Below are 22,121 nucleotides of genomic sequence, written 5' to 3'. Positions count from 1 at the left end.
CCGAAATGGGCTGTAAAAGGGGTGCTTGAGGAGGCTCAGAGGAGAAGCGGTGGTCCAGGAGGAGTCTGCACAAAACCGCTTCCAGAGCTCTGAAGGTGTCACTTATGTAAATTGGGGGGCGGGGAGGGGGGGGGGCTCGCACATTCCCTTTTGGGTATGGCCCCCAAAAATCCTAGAACAGGCCCTTTTGTGACACTCAGCAGCCAGTGACGACACTCAGTGTTACACTTGTCGTCACCAGGTCCTCCCACACACCCCTTCACAGCGCCACACACTGCACACACCTTCCCTGTGGCCGGCAGCGTCTAACCTTTAACCAGTGGACACACTGCGTGTTACACTTGTCGTCACCAGGTCCTCCCACACACCCCTTCACAGCGCCACACACTGCACGCACCTTCTCTGTGGCCGGCAGTGTCTAACCTTTAACCAAGTTTTTTGTACAAGTTTAAGTTTATTATGTTTTGGCTCTCAAAGAGGGCCACATAAAATAAAGACACAATTATACAACAATACTTACAATAAAATCACAGACAAACAGATGAGAAGAAGATACATCATATACACTGGTCTGACAATTGACAGATATTTCTCTATATTTCATTCAATAAATATTTAAAAAACCTAAAAAAAAGTTAAAAACTTTAAAACAGAACATTTCATTTGGAGGACAGTAAAGTGCATGAAAAAAAGTGTTTACATTTAAAATTCCTAATTGTAAACAGATAGGTTTCAACCATTTGTAACGCAATGGGCGTAAAACAGGACAGATAAACAGAACGTGATTACGATCCTGTACAGCATTATGACAAAGATTACATATAGGAGATACACCATACCATTTAGCTAAAAGTGGATTTAGTGGAAGCAAATCTTGTCTTAACAGGTACCAAAACCTACGGACTCTGTGGGGGATATTCCATGTGAGGTATTGTTGTGGCAGCTTTAATGTATATGTGTTTAAAAGAAGTTGCCTTTCCGATTTTCCTTGTTGGGCAATCATATCCAATTTATAACTGAGCTCCCAAGATGCACTTTTTAATTTAGATTTTAGTTCGGAGGGAGTAAGTAGGAACAGAGTACTTACATCCAGCTCTAACAGAATTACTGCTTCTCTAAAGTTTTTTACTAACAGGGAAAACTCATTGAAACTGCCCAGAAGCTCATTTTTTATGGCTTCCCGTAAGGAATCCTTTTTACCTCTAGCTATGCAAGCTACCCACCTTACCAGAGCTATCAGCCCCTGTACCCAACAACTTCTGAGTCCGAACTCCAATCTACATGAGGATACAGAACAAGCTGTATTAATGGAAGTAATTCTTCTTAATATCTTTCCTTCCATTCTATGTAAAAATCCCCAGTGTTTTAACTCTACTAATTCTAACCCATACAATAAAGTTGCAGGGATCTTTGCCCTAAATACCTCCATAAATAGTGTAAGGTGTCTCTTCCCTGTAGCCTTGTACAAGGAGCATAATCCCATACCATGGGCTAATGCTTTACGCGAGTTATGATCTGTATGGAGTTTCTCACTTAAGTTTGCCGATATTATTTTACCCAAAAAGGTGTAGGTTTTTACCACCTCTAGCTTATGTCCGCCTATGGCCCATCCGTAATTTACAGACCTACATTTTTTCTTTCCAAAAATACACATGATTTTACTTTTCGAAGCATTAATCTTCATGAAATTTGCTTCTGCAAATTGATTTAATGCACATAAGCGGTTAGACAAGCCCTTCGGAGTTAAATCTAATATGAGGATATCATCTGCATACATTAGAATTGATACAGGAGATCCTCCAATTATCGGGGCTATCCCACCGCACACTGAAATGGAAGAAGGAAGGTCTGCCGTATAGAGAGAAAACAATATAGGGGCCAATATGCACCCTTGTTTTAGCCCATTAGGTGAGGGGATAGATTGAGACAAACCTCTTTCTCCACCTTGTAATACCTTACACCACGTGTTCGAGTGGAGGGCTTTTACAAGTTCGAGCAAATATAACGGCATCCCTAGAATAGCGAGTTTTCTCCACAGGGTTGGTCGGTCGACCTTATCAAACGCTGTGGAGAAATCAATGAATGCCGCATATATTCCACCACCGCGAACACGTACATATTTATCGACAATCACCTGTAATGCTGTTAAGTTATCAAGTGTACCATGCTCTTTACGAAATCCAGTTTGTTCCAAAGGTAGGATGTCATTCGCTTCCATCCATTCGGAGATTAAAATCAAAAGACATTTTGCAAAAATTTTCCCTATCGAATCTAAAAGAGCAATTAAACGATAGTTCCCAGGGCTATCCCGCTCTCCTTTTTTGAATATCGGGATTAATATACTTCCCCTCCACGAATTAGGGACTGATCTCAGTAAAAAGCACGCACGGAATACTGGAAGGAGAATCCTACTCCAGGATGTAACGTCTTGCTTTATTATAGACATGGGCAGCTCATCCGGGCCCATAGCTCCGGACGCACTCATACTCTTTATCACCGAAGCGATCGTTTTCTCAGATGGGAGCTCTATAATAGGCTGACTATTTAGGGCTAAATCCCAGCTATCCCCCTCTACATTATTAGAAGCATACAAACTGGATATAAATGATATCCAGACATTTTCGGCAATAGAGATAGGGATAGGGGAAGTTCTTACCCCACATCCCTTCCCTATTAGGGTCCAGAATTCTCTAGATTTATTAAAGGCCGATGCCTCTCTTAACCTGATCCAGAGAGAATCTTCTTTTTCTCTTTTTAATTTGATTCTAAGTCTAGCTCGCCTTCTTCTTAATAAGGCTATCTTATACTCATTTTCCTTAGTTCTACTAATGAACTGTTGCCTTACGAGTTTATTTATTTCCTTATTTAGGGGTAATAATAAACTAGGAGGGAGATATGGCTTTTTAGGTTTACTTAATTTCCTAGCTCTCATGGTAAGGGTTTCCTTAAGAGTTTCAAAACATGAAAATTCCCTACCCTGCCAATCATCTAGATCAAGTAAGGTTTGGGCAAGAATATTTTGTACGTCTTTCATAGTTGAAGGGTCCCAGAAACACCTTCCAGACTTGCAATGAATTGAAACACCTTTATTAATTATAGACCATGATTCAGTATCTGGGGTTTGTAATGAAACTATTATATTAATCACATTATGATCGCTCAAACAAGATTGAGAGACCATCATGTCCTGAACATAAGAAAATGAATCATAATCCGTAATTACATAGTCCAAAATAGATTCACCCCTACAGGAATTATGTGTAAACTTAGCCGGAGTGTCAGAGGGCATCCTACCATTTACAATTAACCCCTCTACATAACTAAGTTCTTCAAGTAATATCTTTCCTCTTTTGTTAGTTTTCATTTTACTAGGAAAGATTGCTTGGGGTATATTGTATGCTTCTTCCTTAAATTTACTTCTAAACAAGTCTATACTCGAAGTGGACACTTTACTATTTAGGTCACCCGTAAGTAATATATATGGGGGGTGATCGAGCTCCAGTAGTTGTTTGACATAAGAAAACATTCGCTTCAGAACGGTATTAAAAATCTCTTCAGGTGGGATATATGCATTAAGAATTACAAGAGAGGACCGTCTACCTGTGGACACTAAATTATTAATAGTAATTGATTGAACAAGATTACTAGTGTCCTTATAATGGGAAAATTGCCATTGTAATGAGTTTGATAAAAAACAGGCTATTCCTCCTTTCGCGTGCCCTTTTCTTGAGGGTGTGGCTGGGGCCTCGAATACAAAATAATTTTTCCCCCCATAAAGAGAATCTTTGCACCATGTTTCCTGAATACATAGCACATCTGCATTCAGAGAGAACAGATAATCAAACTTCTGAGGACAATTATGTAATCCTGCAGCATTCCAGGATATGATTTTTAATTGACTGTTAAAGATGTAGAAACGGTCTTAAGTTGTTCGATGTGTTACTGGATAAAACTCCAGGAAGCCAATTCCAGTGTTGATTATCTTCTGTCATGGAAATAAGAAGATTTTCAGGGGGAGAAGGTACCTGAGAGACCATACGCTTTCCTCTAGAAACCCGTATCTTTAGATCTTTATTTTGAATAATTGGGTCTTCTTGCCCAAGTCCCAGCTCAGAAGCTCCTTTTCTAAAGAACATATGATTTCCATTATTAATAAAGGGCAGCACATCAATCCCTCTACGTTGAAATGATTCCGCTTGTTGGAGGACAAGATTCGCAATTATTTTTGAACAGAATTTTACCCTTACGCGCGGACCATTTTCAAACCCCATTATTGAAACCAAATCAATGTCGCTTGACAAAATAAGTTTTAAGCATTCAATGTCCTTGAAGGAATTCAGCAACCATGATCTATTCATATTAAGGTCTAAATCGAATAAGGGGAGAAAATCCAGTGACAAAGTATCCACACATGGGTTGGAAGTTTTTAGTGTTACAGTAGATGAATTAGTGGTCACATGCGCTAAAGGCCAAAAAGTAGATGCCGATGGATTAAGTACTATTTTTTCAATAGGCCTATTACTTGTAACTTCATCCTTTGGTTCAAGAGGTTCTATCCCACCAGCCTCAGAACAAAGGGGTCCTCCATCCAAGGTGCTGACACCGGGGGGGCCTTCAGCTAGAGGATCGGTGAGGCCACCAGCAACCTCAATAGATGAAGTCTCCTGTATTAAACTATCTAGAGTTTCTATACCATCAGTTACTTCTGTATTTACATGCTCTTGAAAGATCATTTTCCTCTGTCTTTTCTTCTTATATTTGCGAACAGGTTTCCTATTTTTCCCTTTAATCTTTCTGCTTTTTTCTATTACTGTCCCAGTAGTCACCACAATACCTTCAGGTTCTTTTTTATCCTGAATAAAAATAGGAAAAAATTCGCTTCCAGCGGTTGGGTTAACCACTGCCGATTGTTCTTCCTTCAAAATCGGTTCTAATTCTTTCCTCAAAGATGCAGAGATTGGTAAAGAAGAGGTTGAGGGCTCATGAATATCTACTTTTAATACCAACCCCGCAGATACATTTTTTCTTAATGCAATGTTACTATCAATAACGTTCTGAGCAATAGGTTCGATAGGAAAAATAGACCTGTTCACAGCATTTTTGGCAGTTAATACTTTCAATATTTCAGTAACTGAATCCATAATACAGTCAGTGCTCCCAACGAATTTATTCAATAAACCTAATATGGAGGTCAGCAGATGCTCAAGTGCTATCAGAGAATCAGAAATTGGTTTTTCATTTTTTATATATTCAGGTGCAGTAAGAGAGCAGATACCTGATAGGTTAAGTTGAGGAGATTTCAAATCGCTCTGCAGTGAAAAAATATCATTAGATGTCATAGAGGGGGTGCTACTATATAGCCGTAATCCTGAAGGCGTTGCTCCGTTTAAGGAAATACAAGGATCAGGCTGTTTCACAACCCTCTCACCCATATAACGACCACACAATTCTAGATCAATACTAGACGGAATAGAGATTTCTTTTATATCCTCCACCTTCTCTTCTGTAACCTTAGGAGTATTATACTGAAAACCTTTCAAATCTGCCTTCAGTAAGACTGAATTATCTCCTTTGGGAGGACATGCTAGGATGTCTACATCTTTAGTCAGGAGTAAGGTGGGAGAAACTTTTTCCGTAGCTGACCTAGAGTTAGTGTCGAAGGCTGCTTCTATCTGCGGTTCCGTCGTAGTTATTGTCTCATTGTCAGTAGTGACTGGAACTTCCATATATTTATTCTCTGGTTTTTCCCATAGTTTAAACAACTGCATCTGTCCCTTCAATTGTAGACTATGTTCAAAATTATTCCTCAGGGGGTTGGACCTAGTTTTAATACATGATCTCCCCCCTAAGACTCTTCCAGAGCGTAGTTTTTTGGCTGTCATTTTGTATCAAGTAAAAGGATAAAAGCAAAAAACTAATACACAATAAATTAACCAATGATATACTAAGAATCAACTGTCAATGTATAGTTTATATATGCGACCAGTCAATAGTTGTATAGTTGTATCACCCTCATCGTTTTATCGCCTTCAATAGCTGTAGAGAATGTACATGCTGTGAGCAGCAATATGGAAATAACGGGGCCCTGCCCGGCCAACCTCGGCCACTGAGGGCCACAGAGGGCCCGCCCTTTGCCCGGGCTTAGCCCGGCGTCCGCCCGCGCGCGTCCCGCGACGCGGGAGGTGTGCTTGTTTTTATGGGACCTCCGGGCGCGGATTAGCGTCACCTGCTCCTGGGGCTGGGGATTCTGGGGGCTGAAGTTTTTCTCCTCTCGGCGGCCGCGTAGTCAGCAAAGCGGCGGCGGGAGAAATGAGAGCCAGCAGCAACCACAGGACAAGCAGGGAGAGCAGGTAACTATCTGCAGGGTTCCAATGTTCGTAATCAGCTCAGGGCAACACCCGCTCCCCCGGAGGTGTGCTTGTTTTTATAGGACCTCCGGGCGCGTGATTAGCGTCACCTGCTCCTGGGGCTGGGGATTCTGGGGGCTGAAGTTTTTCTCCTCTCGGCGGCCGCGTAGTCAGCAAAGCGGCGGCGGGAGAAATGAGAGCCAGCAGCAACCACAGGACAAGCAGGGAGAGCAGGTAACTATCTGCAGGGTTCCAATGTTCGTAATCAGCTCAGGGCAACACCCGCTCCCCCGGAGGTGTGCTTGTTTTTATAGGACCTCCGGGCGCGTGATTAGCGTCACCTGCTCCTGGGGCTGGGGATTCTGGGGGCTGAAGTTTTTCTCCTCTCGGCGGCCGCGTAGTCAGCAAAGCGGCGGCGGGAGAAATGAGAGCCAGCAGCAACCACAGGACAAGCAGGGAGAGCAGGTAACTATCTGCAGGGTTCCAATGTTCGTAATCAGCTCAGGGCAACACCAGTGGACACACTGCGTGTTACACTTGTCGTCACCAGGTCCTCCCACACACCCCTTCACAGCGCCACACACTGCACGCACCTTCTCTGTGGCCGGCAGTGTCTAACCTTTAACCAGTGGACACACTGCGTGTTACACTTGTCGTCACCAGGTCCTCCCACACACCCCTTCACAGCGCCACACACTGCACACACCTTCCCTGTGGCCGGCAGCGTCTAACCTTTAACCAGTGGACACACTGCGTGTTACACTTGTCGTCACCAGGTCCTCCCACACACCCCTTCACAGCGCCACACACTGCACGCACCTTCTCTGTGGCCGGCAGTGTCTAACCTTTAACCAGTGGACACACTGCGTGTTACACTTGTCGTCACCAGGTCCTCCCACACACCCCTTCACAGCGCCACACACTGCACACACCTTCCCTGTGGCCGGCAGCGTCTAACCTTTAACCAGTGGACACACTGCGTGTTACACTTGTCGTCACCAGGTCCTCCCACACACCCCTTCACAGCGCCACACACTGCACGCACCTTCTCTGTGGCCGGCAGTGTCTAACCTTTAACCAGTGGACACACTGCGTGTTACACTTGTCGTCACCAGGTCCTCCCACACACCCCTTCACAGCGCCACACACTGCACACACCTTCCCTGTGGCCGGCAGCGTCTAACCTTTAACCAGTGGACACACTGCGTGTTACACTTGTCGTCACCAGGTCCTCCCACACACCCCTTCACAGCGCCACACACTGCACGCACCTTCTCTGTGGCCGGCAGTGTCTAACCTTTAACCAGTGGACACACTGCGTGTTACACTTGTCGTCACCAGGTCCTCCCACACACCCCTTCACAGCGCCACACACTGCACACAACTTCCCTGTGGCCGGCAGTGTCTAACCTTTAACCAGTGGACACACTGCGTGTTACACTTGTCGTCACCAGGTCCTCCCACACACCCCTTCACAGCGCCACACACTGCACACACCTTCCCTGTGGCCGGCAGCGTCTAACCTTTAACCAGTGGACACACTGCGTGTTACACTTGTCGTCACCAGGTCCTCCCACACACCCCTTCACAGCGCCACACACTGCACGCACCTTCTCTGTGGCCGGCAGTGTCTAACCTTTAACCAGTGGACACACTCAGTGTTACACTTGTCGTCACCAGGTCCTCCCACACACCCCTTCACAGCGCCACACACTGCACACACCTTCCCTGTGGCCGGCAGCGTCTAACCTTTAACCAGTGGACACACTGCGTGTTACACTTGTCGTCACCAGGTCCTCCCACACACCCCTTCACAGCGCCACACACTGCACGCACCTTCTCTGTGGCCGGCAGTGTCTAACCTTTAACCAGTGGACACACTCAGTGTTACACTTGTCGTCACCAGGTCCTCCCACACACCCCTTCACAGCGCCACACACTGCACGCACCTTCCCTGTGGCCGGCAGTGTCTAACCTTTAACCAGTGGACACACTGCGTGTTACACTTGTCGTCACCAGGTCCTCCCACACACCCCTTCACAGCGCCACACACTGCACACACCTTCCCTGTGGCCGGCAGCGTCTAACCTTTAACCAGTGGACACACTGCGTGTTACACTTGTCGTCACCAGGTCCTCCCACACACCCCTTCACAGCGCCACACACTGCACGCACCTTCTCTGTGGCCGGCAGTGTCTAACCTTTAACCAGTGGACACACTGCGTGTTACACTTGTCGTCACCAGGTCCTCCCACACACCCCTTCACAGCGCCACACACTGCACACAACTTCCCTGTGGCCGGCAGTGTCTAACCTTTAACCAGTGGACACACTGCGTGTTACACTTGTCGTCACCAGGTCCTCCCACACACCCCTTCACAGCGCCACACACTGCACACACCTTCCCTGTGGCCGGCAGCGTCTAACCTTTAACCAGTGGACACACTGCGTGTTACACTTGTCGTCACCAGGTCCTCCCACACACCCCTTCACAGCGCCACACACTGCACGCACCTTCTCTGTGGCCGGCAGTGTCTAACCTTTAACCAGTGGACACACTCAGTGTTACACTTGTCGTCACCAGGTCCTCCCACACACCCCTTCACAGCGCCACACACTGCACACACCTTCCCTGTGGCCGGCAGCGTCTAACCTTTAACCAGTGGACACACTGCGTGTTACACTTGTCGTCACCAGGTCCTCCCACACACCCCTTCACAGCGCCACACACTGCACGCACCTTCTCTGTGGCCGGCAGTGTCTAACCTTTAACCAGTGGACACACTGCGTGTTACACTTGTCGTCACCAGGTCCTCCCACACACCCCTTCACAGCGCCACACACTGCACACACCTTCCCTGTGGCCGGCAGCGTCTAACCTTTAACCAGTGGACACACTGCGTGTTACACTTGTCGTCACCAGGTCCTCCCACACACCCCTTCACAGCGCCACACACTGCACGCACCTTCTCTGTGGCCGGCAGTGTCTAACCTTTAACCAGTGGACACACTGCGTGTTACACTTGTCGTCACCAGGTCCTCCCACACACCCCTTCACAGCGCCACACACTGCACGCACCTTCTCTGTGGCCGGCAGCGTCTAACCTTTAACCAGTGGACACACTGCGTGTTACACTTGTCGTCACCAGGTCCTCCCACACACCCCTTCACAGCGCCACACACTGCACGCACCTTCTCTGTGGCCGGCAGCGTCTAACCTTTAACCAGTGGACACACTGCGTGTTACACTTGTCGTCACCAGGTCCTCCCACACACCCCTTCACAGCGCCACACACTGCACGCACCTTCTCTGTGGCCGGCAGTGTCTAACCTTTAACCAGTGGACACACTGCGTGTTACACTTGTCGTCACCAGGTCCTCCCACACACCCCTTCACAGCGCCACACACTGCACACACCTTCCCTGTGGCCGGCAGCGTCTAACCTTTAACCAGTGGACACACTGCGTGTTACACTTGTCGTCACCAGGTCCTCCCACACACCCCTTCACAGCGCCACACACTGCACGCACCTTCTCTGTGGCCGGCAGCGTCTAACCTTTAACCAGTGGACACACTGCGTGTTACACTTGTCGTCACCAGGTCCTCCCACACACCCCTTCACAGCGCCACACACTGCACACACCTTCCCTGTGGCCGGCAGCGTCTAACCTTTAACCAGTGGACACACTGCGTGTTACACTTGTCGTCACCAGGTCCTCCCACACACCCCTTCACAGCGCCACACACTGCACGCACCTTCTCTGTGGCCGGCAGTGTCTAACCTTTAACCAGTGGACACACTCAGTGTTACACTTGTCGTCACCAGGTCCTCCCACACACCCCTTCACAGCGCCACACACTGCACACACCTTCCCTGTGGCCGGCAGCGTCTAACCTTTAACCAGTGGACACACTGCGTGTTACACTTGTCGTCACCAGGTCCTCCCACACACCCCTTCACAGCGCCACACACTGCACACACCTTCCCTGTGGCCGGCAGCGTCTAACCTTTAACCAGTGGACACACTGCGTGTTACACTTGTCGTCACCAGGTCCTCCCACACACCCCTTCACAGCGCCACACACTGCACACACCTTCCCTGTGGCCGGCAGTGTCTAACCTTTAACCAGTGGACACTCCGTGTTGTACTCGTCTCACCAGGTCCTCCCACACACCCCTTCACAGCGCCACGCACCTTCTCTGTGGCCAGCAGTGCGCCACTCACTCCTACTGCATCTCACACTGCGCGGGCAGGCACTCACACACTTTCACACGGGCCTGCCTCATTTTAGGGTCCACGCTGACGCTGGAGTGGGTGGGCACCCCTTCTGCTTTTCTATCTGAAAGGAATACTTCTGTGTCGTCATCACTCCACGTTCTCTTGGAGTTATTTCCTCTCTGTTGTGTTTTCTTGCTGATCTGTGACGCATTGTCCCACGTGAGCAAGCTGACGGGTTCAGCGCTGTGATAGGCAGAGGGAGGGCACGTGTGACAAATGCCTTTTGATTGGCCTTAGAAAAGAGCAGTGTTTTTATTTTTCAGAGTTTCATATAGCGCGAATTGTATCAGAGCGTTTTACATGAGCACAGTTTTTTTTTTTACAGATGGACACATTCATTTGTGGTAGGCAGGGGGAGATTAAGTGATTTGCCCAGGATCACAGGATGTTGAGCGTCGTAGCCGAGACTCGAACCGTAAGGCTACATCCTCTCCCAGGATTAGCCTAAAAACAACCGCACTGGGGATAATTCCAATAATGTCCCACACGGGTGCTCCCCCTCCTTCAGCCTCACTGCTCCGTAACTGGTAGAATTCGCATAGAACTTTTTTTGAAGAAGGCACACTCAATATCAAACGTTTATATCATTATAAACAATTTCAAGCAAATTTCCATGCATCATTTCCAACTTTTTTCCCTCCAAATATAAAGGAGCCGAAATTCGCTTTTTTACAAAATAGCGTCTTTATTCATTTCCAACGATACTGTATACTTCAAACAGCTCTGCCAACGCGTTTCGTCCTCTCAAGGACTTCATCAGGGTTTGCAGTGATGTGTGTTACTGATCCAAATCTGGTCAATTCCTGGTGTTGGCAAACCCACCAGGGAATCCCTTCCGGCAACCGTTAGCCAAAAATGTACATTGTGTAATTGTGCCCGTTTTGGCTTCTTTCAGGGAACGCCCACTATTACACGACGCACATCACAAGTGATTTAGCAAGGGAGCCACTCAACCAGGTGGCTGCAAGGCCTCAGGTGCACAATTGGCCTTTCTTCAGGCGGCGAACACGTAAAACTGAGGTTTTGAAAGCGGGCGAGTCTACTGTGAGTGCATTGAGTGTTTGTACCAACAGAGCATTATAGAGGCCGCCAGATTTCCACGTGCACCTCCGCTCATGCTAAGAATGCCTTCCTTTGCATGTGCGGCTGCATGCTAAGAATGCCTTCCTTTGCATGTGGGGCTGCATGCTAAGAATGCCTTCCTTTGCATGTGGGGCTGCATGCTAAGAATGCCTTCCTTTGCATGTGCGGCTGCATGCTAAGGATGCCTTCCTTTGCATGTGTGGCTGCCTTCCTTTGCATGTGGGGCTGCATGCTAAAAATTCCTTCCTTTGCATGTGCAGCCGCATGCTAACAATGCCTTCCTTTGCATGTGCGGCTGCATGCTAAAAATGCCTTCCTTTGCATGTGGGGCTGCATGCTAAGAATGCCTTCCTTTGCATGTGCAGCCGCATGCTAAGAATGCCTTCCTTTGCATGTGGGGCTGCATGCTAAGAATTCCTTCCTTTGCATGTGGGGCTGCATGCTAAGAATGCCTTCCTTTGCATGTGCGGCTGCATTCTAAGAATGCCTTCCTTTGCATGTGGGGCTGCATGCTAAGAATGCCTTCCTTTGCATGTGTGGCTGCATTCTAAGAATGCCTTCCTTTGCATGTGTGGCTGCCTTACTTTGCATGTGGGGCTGCATGCTGAGAATGCCTTCCTTTGCATGTGCAGCCGCATGCTAAGAATGCCTTCCTTTGCATGTGGGGCTGCATGCTAAGAATGCCTTCCTTTGCATGTGGGGCTGCATGCTAAGAATGCCTTCCTTTGCATGTGCGGCTGCATTCTAAGAATGCCTTCCTTTGCATGTGGGGCTGCATGCCAAGAATGCCTTCCTTTGCATGTGGGGCTGCATGCTAAGAATGCCTTCCTTTGCATGTGGGGCTGCATGCTAAGAATGCCTTCCTTTGCATGTGCGGCCGCATGCCGTGTTCTAGGCCGGCACTCCACGGGGGCTCCGGTGGCCTGTGAGGCCGCATGCCGTGTTCTAGGCCGGCACTCCACGGGGGCTCCGGTGGCCTGTGAGGCATGCTCGTCTTGTGACCTTTGCCCTGTCTGCTTCTTCTTCTTAGTATGGTCATTCTGAGTAAATAAGGCCTCCTTCCAGCATCAGGACTGAGCGCAGGAAGAAAGGAATGAACAGTACCTCAGTGGGGTTACGAATGAATATCAAAGTCCCTGGTGATGATTGCGAAGCTGACACTCATCAGCTTTAGTTTAGGTTATTTCAAAGATGCTTTCAACTTTCTAGGCCACCGATTTGGACCTCAGAGGACCCTTTACTCCGTCGCCCTGATGGAGGATCCGTTCTCGGAATCCAGAGATGTCCATCGCCCCAGCGAACATCCCTTACATTGTGAGGAAAGCTATCACTGCGTCCGGTCAATGTAGTGCAGGTTTGATGGAAAGTTCCGTCAACATGACAGTACCCGTGTAAAATTTGTAACCTGTTTTTTTTCCCCCCCAAAAAAAACCCACAGCTGAATTTTGTTTAAAAAAATTAAAAGAAACCTATTGACCCCCACACCATGGGAGTTGTCTCCCATGGTGTGAGTCAGTTTGCAGTTTTACTGACCCTTCCCGAGAAGTTTTATCTGGCGATGATGGACAGTGAAAACTAGCCATTTGACTGCCCACTCTTAAGAGGAGAGGCAAGCACATGGGCAGACCTCCGACAGCCCTCACTCAGTCTGTCAGATTTGTATGTCGGGGGGATGCAGTTGTCTCCAATGGTTACATACGCAAGTTCCGCTGGACACTTCTTGAGGCGGGTGAACCTTCCCACCAAACTCTAAATCAGGCCATAGGTCCTTACTAACCCTGGTCGGTGAACTCTGCTCGCGGAGTTTGCAGAGTTTTACGCGCTCCACATTACATGGAGCTTACGGTGTTCTGAAAAACTCTGCCCCGTGTGGCGGAGCAGAGTTTTTTACCACGCTCGCGTTTGTCAAAGTCAAGTTGGCTACCGCGAGCGAGGAAAATCAACCTCCGGTGAGATTTTTCCTCGTTTGCGATCGCCAACATTAAGTTGGCGAGCGTGGAAAATCAACCTCCTGGCGAGATTTCTCAAAGCGCCGGAGGGGGGCTCAGGTTTCTCATTGTGATTGGTTGTGTTTGCTCGCGACCGTTCGCGTTGAGAAACAGCCCGTTCGCATTGAGAAAGCTGCCGCTCGAGTAAAAATCTACTCGAGCAGCAGAAAAGGAAAGCAGGGACCGCTTGCGATGTGCATGGGGCTGTTCGCGATGATTGCACAGTGCGGACAAGCATCCGGCACTGTGCAATCACCACAAACAGCATTTTTCTACCGTACTCCGCCGCTTGCAGAGCAGTTTTTTTTTTAACTTTGCGTTGTTCCGTGTAGTACAACTCTGCGAATTCCGCCCAGGGTTAGTCCTTACCTCAGACAACTTGGGACCAACATCGAGCCCGTTTTTAAAATGACCCTTCAGACTTCAAATGCTCTTACCCTGTTCGATACTTGATATGGGGGCTCTTTGGTAAGACCAGTAAATGAGGCAGCTCTTTGGGGAAATGCTCCCGAAGGCCTCCACGAGGCTGAATACCGTCCCTCAACGCTGGACTAAACTTGGACAACGAAGGTGGCCTGCGCTTAAGAAGACTCCTGGCCAACCCGGCTAGTTCCATAACACATGCGGTGAGGTTAGGGGTGGGTCTTGTCTCATGGAACCGACTGGCTCAATCATGTCCCCAATATTCCTGATAAATACAAGTAAGAAGAGACAAGCTTTCACTGGTACCCTGGAGGGGTCTCCTGAACCAATCAGAAATCTGCAGGTGAGAAATACCAAACTCTGCTTCAGAATCGCCCTCGGCCTTGACACGCCTCAGAGGGAGAGCTGGGGCTCTTTGGTGGAAGTGAACAGAGACCTGACAGAAGGGCATGGAAAGTGCTCAAGCAAAGATAAAGCCATCAGTCTCCTGAGACGTCAGTCATCCTTTGCAAGGGATTGGGGTGAAGGCACGCGCCTCACTCCCCCAAAATCCCTCATAAATACTCTCAGCATCACATTTTAAAAGTAGACTCAGGATTGAACCGATTTAGAAAATGAGAAAGATTGCTTAGAAGATAAACATGTTTTTAACCATGCCACATGTATGTGTCTGAGATCTGAGGGGCAATTCTAGCCTCTACAGACCCCCTTTATAGTGTTTGCTATTTTTGAAAGAGATGGAAAACGTATCTCTTATTTCATGAGAATACCCATCCACCACAATTTGTCAGAAACAGCGGCCGCTTTATTTAAAATCAAACATTTATACATTGTAATTGCGTTACCTAACTATATTAAGTCAGCTCAGAAAATATCGTTTATTGATTAATGCCTCTTGTCTAATTTTCTTCTTTAGACATCTTGTAAAAGGAAGTGTTGGCCGCTTCTTGGTGCTTTGTGTTTCATCAACAAATAATGTCTATAAATGTTCCTCAGGACACTACGATGATGGTGGCGGGAAGTGCCGGCCTGGTGTCCCGGCTGTCGTTCAGGATTACAACGTTGATGAAACATTGAAAAATGTTATCTGATTTTTGTACAACATTTTAATGATTTAGATTCCCATAAAATTGTCCTAGGAATTAAATAAACAACAAGGAAACATACAAGGCCTCGGAAACATGCATTATTGAAGAAACACTTTTGCAGATTATCGATTTTGTAGAAATGTCAGATATAATGAGAAGTTCCTTGTGTGTCGCAGGATACGGTCCGCCTGCTCCTGAGACATCCGCGGGCTTCGGAGGTGGGGGGGGCGTGGGGGGGGGGGAGTTCTGTATTCAATACTAATGCAGCGCAGTCATGGGGTATTTTACTGCCCCCTCCGCCCCCCCTTCTTGTTCAGCCTTCCCCGCCGCCCCCAGAGTGCCCAGCGCTCGGCTGGCACAGACATACTGAGGGACTGCTGGTATGACACATGGGCGAGATGCTGGCCCGAGACAGAATGCCCGCAGTGCTGCCTAGCATGACGAACAGAGAGACCGCTGCCATGGCACGTGGGCGGGCTGTTGGCACGAGACAGAGACTGACTGCAGGCACGGTTATGACGTGATTGGCGCCCTCCTGACGCACGCATGGACTGACTGCTTACATGGCATATCGAGTGGAAACTGCCCATATGAACTAGCATGACCAAAGAAGGGCATACTGGCATGGCACAAGGATCGGCTGCTGGTATGGAGCAAGGATGGACTGCTGGCATGGCACAGGGTGGGCTAGTGGTATGGCACAGGGAGGGGGCTGCTGGCATGGCACAGGGATGGGCTGCTGGCATGGCACAGGGAGGGGGCTAGTGGTATGGCACAGTGAGCGGGCTGCTGGCATGGCACAGGGATGGGCTGCTGGCATGGCACAGGGAGGGGGCTAGTGGTATGGCACAGGGATGGGCTACTGGCATGGCACAGGGATGGAGGCTGCTGGCATGGCACAGGGATGGAGGCTGCTGGCATGGCACAGGAAGGGGAACTGCTGGCATGGCACCGGGGGGAGGGCCGCTGGCATGGCACAAGGAGGGGGGCTGCTGGCATGGCACACGGAGGGGGGCTGCTGGCATGGCTCAAGGAGTGGCCGCTATTATGGCACTTGGTACCGGGTACCTGTACTTCTATTTTTCTATTTCTAGCACTTCGCACGAATAACACAAGTATTGATAACTGCCCGTTAGTGCCCTGGCCTGCCATGGCATGTCCAGCCGTCGTCGCTTACTCCACAGCTGTGGCCGCACAGAGCCCACCCCGTACCTGCTGGCTAGGCGAGATAAGCTCGCAGGTCTCTTCGGGTGCTCTTAGATCTCACCAGCGTGGGCACAGCTCCCCCCCTCGCCCCCCCTACCCTACTTTATTCCTTTAAGCATGTGTTGCGTCATTCACTGCCTACAGCCAGCCCATAAGGAGGCGCTAAGGTTAAGTTGGCACGCGCTGCTCACCATTAGCCCCACCCGACTGCTTCTCTCGCTGCCATGTCAACGGATACGTGCGGGTAGCGCCTTGACAATTGACATATGGGACGAGGCGGAAGAAAAGTGTGAAAAAAACACCAGGCGCTCAACAACTGCACTGTGTGGAGGAGCTATCATGCCATCGAGGGGCGGGTGAGACATAGTACCCCCAGGGGCACCCCACTGTCCCCCCTCCCCCATGGTAGGTTACCCAAATGACACACACAAGACAGTTGGTGTTGGGTAACAATGCTGCAGGTTTATTACATAATTCCAGAATATGTAATGGGTGGGTTATCTTACGGGCGATCCAAGGGCAGGCAACCAACTGGGTAGCCTGCCCGCCTGATGAGCCGGGCAGCGCGGGAGCGATGCCCGCTGATGCTGCCATCCATGTGATTCTTTCTACGATCACGTGCCGTTGGTAACTTCTACTCACGCCCCCCTATTGGGGCGGAGCGTTGCTTAGCAAGCCCCCAGTTGTTCAGGCCCACAACTGCCCGCAGGACTAGTGGGGCGCCGACACGGCTTCCGGGACCCTCCCATGAGGCTCCTCGGTTTTGGCTCAGGCACCCCTTATGGTGCCGCGCAGGGCCAGGAAGGGACAGGCATTGCGCGTCACTTCCGGCCAACCCGAGGAGGGGGGCTCCGGTCGGTGTCCCCGCCCCCTCCCTGTGGGAGGGGGTGGGGAGGGGTGACCGGTGCCCCGGGGGCACTAAGGCGCCGACCGCTGATTGGCACCCTGCGGGGGCCGCGGTCAGCGGCAAACCACAAGGTGGAAGGCGCATCTTTTCGAAAGTGATGGCGGGTGGCATGTGTGTCTCTTAGCACGGGATTAGCAGTGTTTCACTGTTAATATTTGCGGGACATTTCATATTCAGCCGAAGAGACAACAAGTGCCCAGCCACCCATCTACCCGGGACTCTGGCCCCAGAACCCCTCACGCCACCCTGTGCACCATTGTTCCTATTAGTAGTAACACTTTGTCTCTAGTGCAACAAATGGCTTCACTGCCATCACTGCCACTGACTTTACTATTAGTAGTAACACTCTGTCACTAATGCAACAAATGGCTTCACTGCATCACCGCCACTGACTTTACTGTCAGTGCTAACCCTCTGCGACTAGTGCAACACATGGCTTCTCTACCATCACCGCCACTGCCTTTACTGTCAGTGCTAACACTCTGTCACTAGTGCAACAAATGGCTTCACTACCATCACCGCCACTGCCTTTACTGTCAGTGCTAACACTCTGCCATTAGTGCAACAAATGGCTTCTCTACCATCACCGCCACTGACTTTACTGTCAGTGCTAACACTCTGTCACTAGTGCAACAAATGGCTTCTCTACCATCACCACCACTGACTTTACTGCCAGTGCTAACACTCTGTCACTAGTGCAACAAATGGCTTCTCTACCATCACCGCCACTGACTTTAATATTAGTAGTAACACTCTGCCATTAGTGCAACAAATGGCTTCTCTACCATCACCACCACTGACTTTACTGCCAGTGCTAACACTCTGTCACTAGTGCAACACATGGCTTCTCTACCATCACCGCCACTGACTTTACTGTCAGTGCTAACCCTCTGCGACTAGTGCAACACATGGCTTCTCTACCATCACCGCCACTGCCTTTACTGTCAGTGCTAACACTCTGTCACTAGTGCAACAAATGGCTTCTCTACCATCACCGCCACTGACTTTACTCTCAGTGCTAACACTCTGTCACTAGTGCAACAAATGGCTTCACTACCATCACCGCCACTGCCTTTACTGTCAGTGCTAACACTCTGTCACTAGTGCAACAAATGGCTTCTCTACCATCACCGCCACTGACTTTACTGTCAGTGCTAACACTCTGTCACTAGTGCAACAAATGGCTTCTCTACCATCACCGCCACTGACTTTACTGTCAGTGCTAACACTCTGTCACTAGTGCAACAAATGGCTTCTCTACCATCACCGCCACTGACTTTACTATTAGTAGTAACACTCTGTCACTAATGCAACAAATGGTTTCGCTACCATCACCACCACTGACTTTACTATTAGTAGTAACACTCTGCCACTAATGCAATAAATGGCTTCCCTACCAGCACCGCCACTGACTTCACTATTAGTAGTAACACTCTGCCATTAGTGCAACAAATGGCTTCACTAACATCACCGCCACTGACTTTACTATTAGTAGTAACACTTTGTCACTAGTGCAACAAATGGCTTCACTAACATCACCGCCACTGACTCTACTATCAGTACTACTACCACTGGCTCCATTTCTAGGGGAACTACTATTGATATATTTAGTAATAATATTCATATAACTATTACTGACTTTACTACTACTGCTAGCTTCACTACTATTAGTGCGACTATTTCTACATTTGGTACTAATACCCATAGCACTGCTACTCCACACTTTACTAGTCCTGGCTACACTACTTTTAGTGTGACTATTTGATATTAATACCCACACTACCTTACTATTAGTACCACTACTACTACTAGCTTCACTACTATTAGTGCTACTATTTATACATTTAGTACTACTACCCATAGCATTACTACTCCTGAGTTTACTAGTACTAATCCTGGCCTCTTTACTGTTAATGCTGATATATTATATGTTTGCTATTAATACCCATATCACTGATACTGGCTTCACCACTATTCCTACTAGTATATATATATGTATACACATTTAGTAATAATCCCCATACCACTGCTACTGCTTTTTCTACTTCTATTACTAATCACGCGCTTAAGATTTAATCAATTTCACCACCTTTTAGCGTCACCAGCCGGATCTCTTTCCTCATCCTTAAGAGGCCCCTTGGCTGTGATTTTTGATCTCCACAGGATACGCTGCATTTTGTTTTATTGTGTACACTTTTCTCAGTGCCAAGAAAACGATTCCTCCGGCCTTTACTGAAGAGCCTGAAGTTTCGGCAGGCAAAAGGGGCACTTTCGCACCTACAGTTGTTACCAACCCCCATACCCTCCTTGCTGTGATTAGTTTTTTGTGGGCGGCTCACAGATCGAGGCTATCAAGAATTGATTGATCTTCCATTGCCTTGTATTCTTGAGGTTACCGTTGGGGTGACGGGGTATTTAGCGATACTCTTGTGGGGTCTGAGTATCCTGTCATGTTTTAATCGGATGTGTGATTTTAGCTCCTTGTATTGACTTTTATATTGCATGATTGTTTTATTGTATCTTTTTATGGATGTTTTGTCATCCGAATAAAGAAAGAGTTGTTACTACTCCTATTACTGAGTTCACTACTATTTGTATGCCACACCTCTGCAACAGACGTTACTACTATTACTACTACTACTGGCATTACTATTAACACTACTACTATTTATATATTCAATAATACCGATGCCACTACTACTAGTAGTAACTTTACTACTACTACTCCAGCTGGCTTCTTGGCTATTAATGCTACTATTTATATATCTAGTAATAATAGCTATATTCTTACTATTAAGTTTAATATTATTACTACTGGCTTCACTAGTATTGACACTACCATGTATATGTTTAGCAATCATACCCACACCATTTACTGCTAATGGTACTGACTTTACTACTACTACTATTGCTGACTGCTCCACTATTAGTGCTACTATTTATAAGTTTAGTAATAATACTCATAGCGCTGCTACTGACCTCACCACCATTACTACTTCTACTGGCTTCCGCTATTATTGATACTACTATATATATGTTTAATATTCGTACCCACACTACTACTACTAATAGTATTGACTTTACTACTACTGATTTCACTGCTATTAATCCTACTATTGATACGTTTAGAAATAATACACATATCTAAATTACTACTGACTTTACTACTATTACCACTGGCTTCACTACTATTAGTGCTACTATTGATATATTTCATGATAATACCTATATACCTGCTACTAACTTAACTACCATTACTACAACTACTGCTTTCACTATTAGTGCTATTATCGATACATGTATTAATAACACCAATACTAGTACTGCTACTTAAACCAACTTTTTGCCATTAGTACTACTACTACTGGTTTTACTACTATTAGTACTACTATTTATATATTGAATAATAATACACATACTGCTACTACCACTGACTTCACTACTAGTAATGCCGCTATTTATTCATTTAATAATATCGATACTACTACAGACTTAATTGACCCTAGTACTATTGCTAATTTCCTTACAATTATTATTACAACTATTTGCATGTTTTGTAATAATACTATAACCACTATCAATATTGCAACGACTGGCTTAACTATAAATAATACTAGCTGTAGCATTATTACTAATACTCCCGCTGCTCCTATCAGAGTTACTTCTGGCTTTCTTCCTTTTTTACTACTAATACTGATGCTACTATTTCTGTTTGCATAACCTCACAACTGCTATTGTTATTGTTACTGAATGTGCTCGCTCTACAAAACTACGATTAAAACTATTAGTACTACTAGTATAGACTTTACTGCTACTAAAATTACTCTCGAACAGACAAAAAAATCTAGTACATCTACTGTCGGATGTACTACTACTACTACTCCCACTAGCATTACCATTGGCCTTACTAAAGATAAAACTGTTAGTAGTAATAATTTCAACAGAACTACTACAACTAGTACTAATGCTTCTAGTACCACTGGCTTTATTATTACTGCAACTTTTAGTACTAAATATTACTAAAGCTAATACTACAGCTGCTCCTACTACATCTAGTACTACTTCTACTAATACCATTGGCCCTGTAATAATATAACTGCTAGTACTAGCATTCTCACCGATACTGCTATTGTTATTGGTACTATGTCGTTCTGCTCTTTCTACTGCTAATGCTACTAGCTTTGATATCCACAAGTCCCAATTACTAATACAACCACTACTATATCTGGGTAGACTGATGCAATGTCGTACTCTAATATCACTACTAGGATTACTAATGTTTAAAGTGCTACGGCTAGCTCTGCTCTCCCTAGTACGGCTGTAAGTAACCATATCAAAACTGCTGGTAATTTTTAAAGTTCTTTTTCTGTTGGTGCTTGTGTTACTGCCGCTGGGAATGGTAATACTCCTACGAGGAATGCCACTAGCACAGTTACTGCTACATCCGACTGACTGCTAAACCTACACCTAGATGGGTAACAGAACAGTACTACACACCATCTCCTCGAGCCCACATGTCCGAGGGTATGGATCAGCGCTTGTCGGAGGCTTATAAAGATGCTAGTAGTGCACAGCGCTTGAATTTACTCCTGCAGGTATTTATGGATCTTCAGTACAAGCAGAAGAAGAAAGGATCCAGACATTAGGGCTACCTGGCTAAAACTACTACTACTACTGTTATTACTACTACTACCACAACTGTTACTACATATACGTTTATACTGTGCCTTCAGTACAGATAGAGGAAGAACTACTCCAGACATTAGTGCTATCTGATTTGAACCGTACTACTATTAGT

The 22,121-nt window shown here is 47.1% G+C and overlaps 1 protein-coding gene across 1 annotated transcript in view; it reads left to right on the top strand.

The window, feature by feature from the left end:
* Positions 1–22,121, top strand: part of LOC146783173 (transmembrane protein 132D-like) — a 1,969,967-nt gene that overhangs the window by 4,125 nt on the left and 1,943,721 nt on the right. The window lies entirely within an intron of this gene.

Source organism: Triturus cristatus, chromosome 11, assembly GCF_964204655.1.
Source record: "Triturus cristatus chromosome 11, aTriCri1.1, whole genome shotgun sequence".
Classification (NCBI taxonomy): domain Eukaryota; kingdom Metazoa; phylum Chordata; class Amphibia; order Caudata; family Salamandridae; genus Triturus; species Triturus cristatus.
Note: the sequence above shows the minus strand (reverse complement) of the source record. Positions and strands in the feature narration are given on the sequence as shown.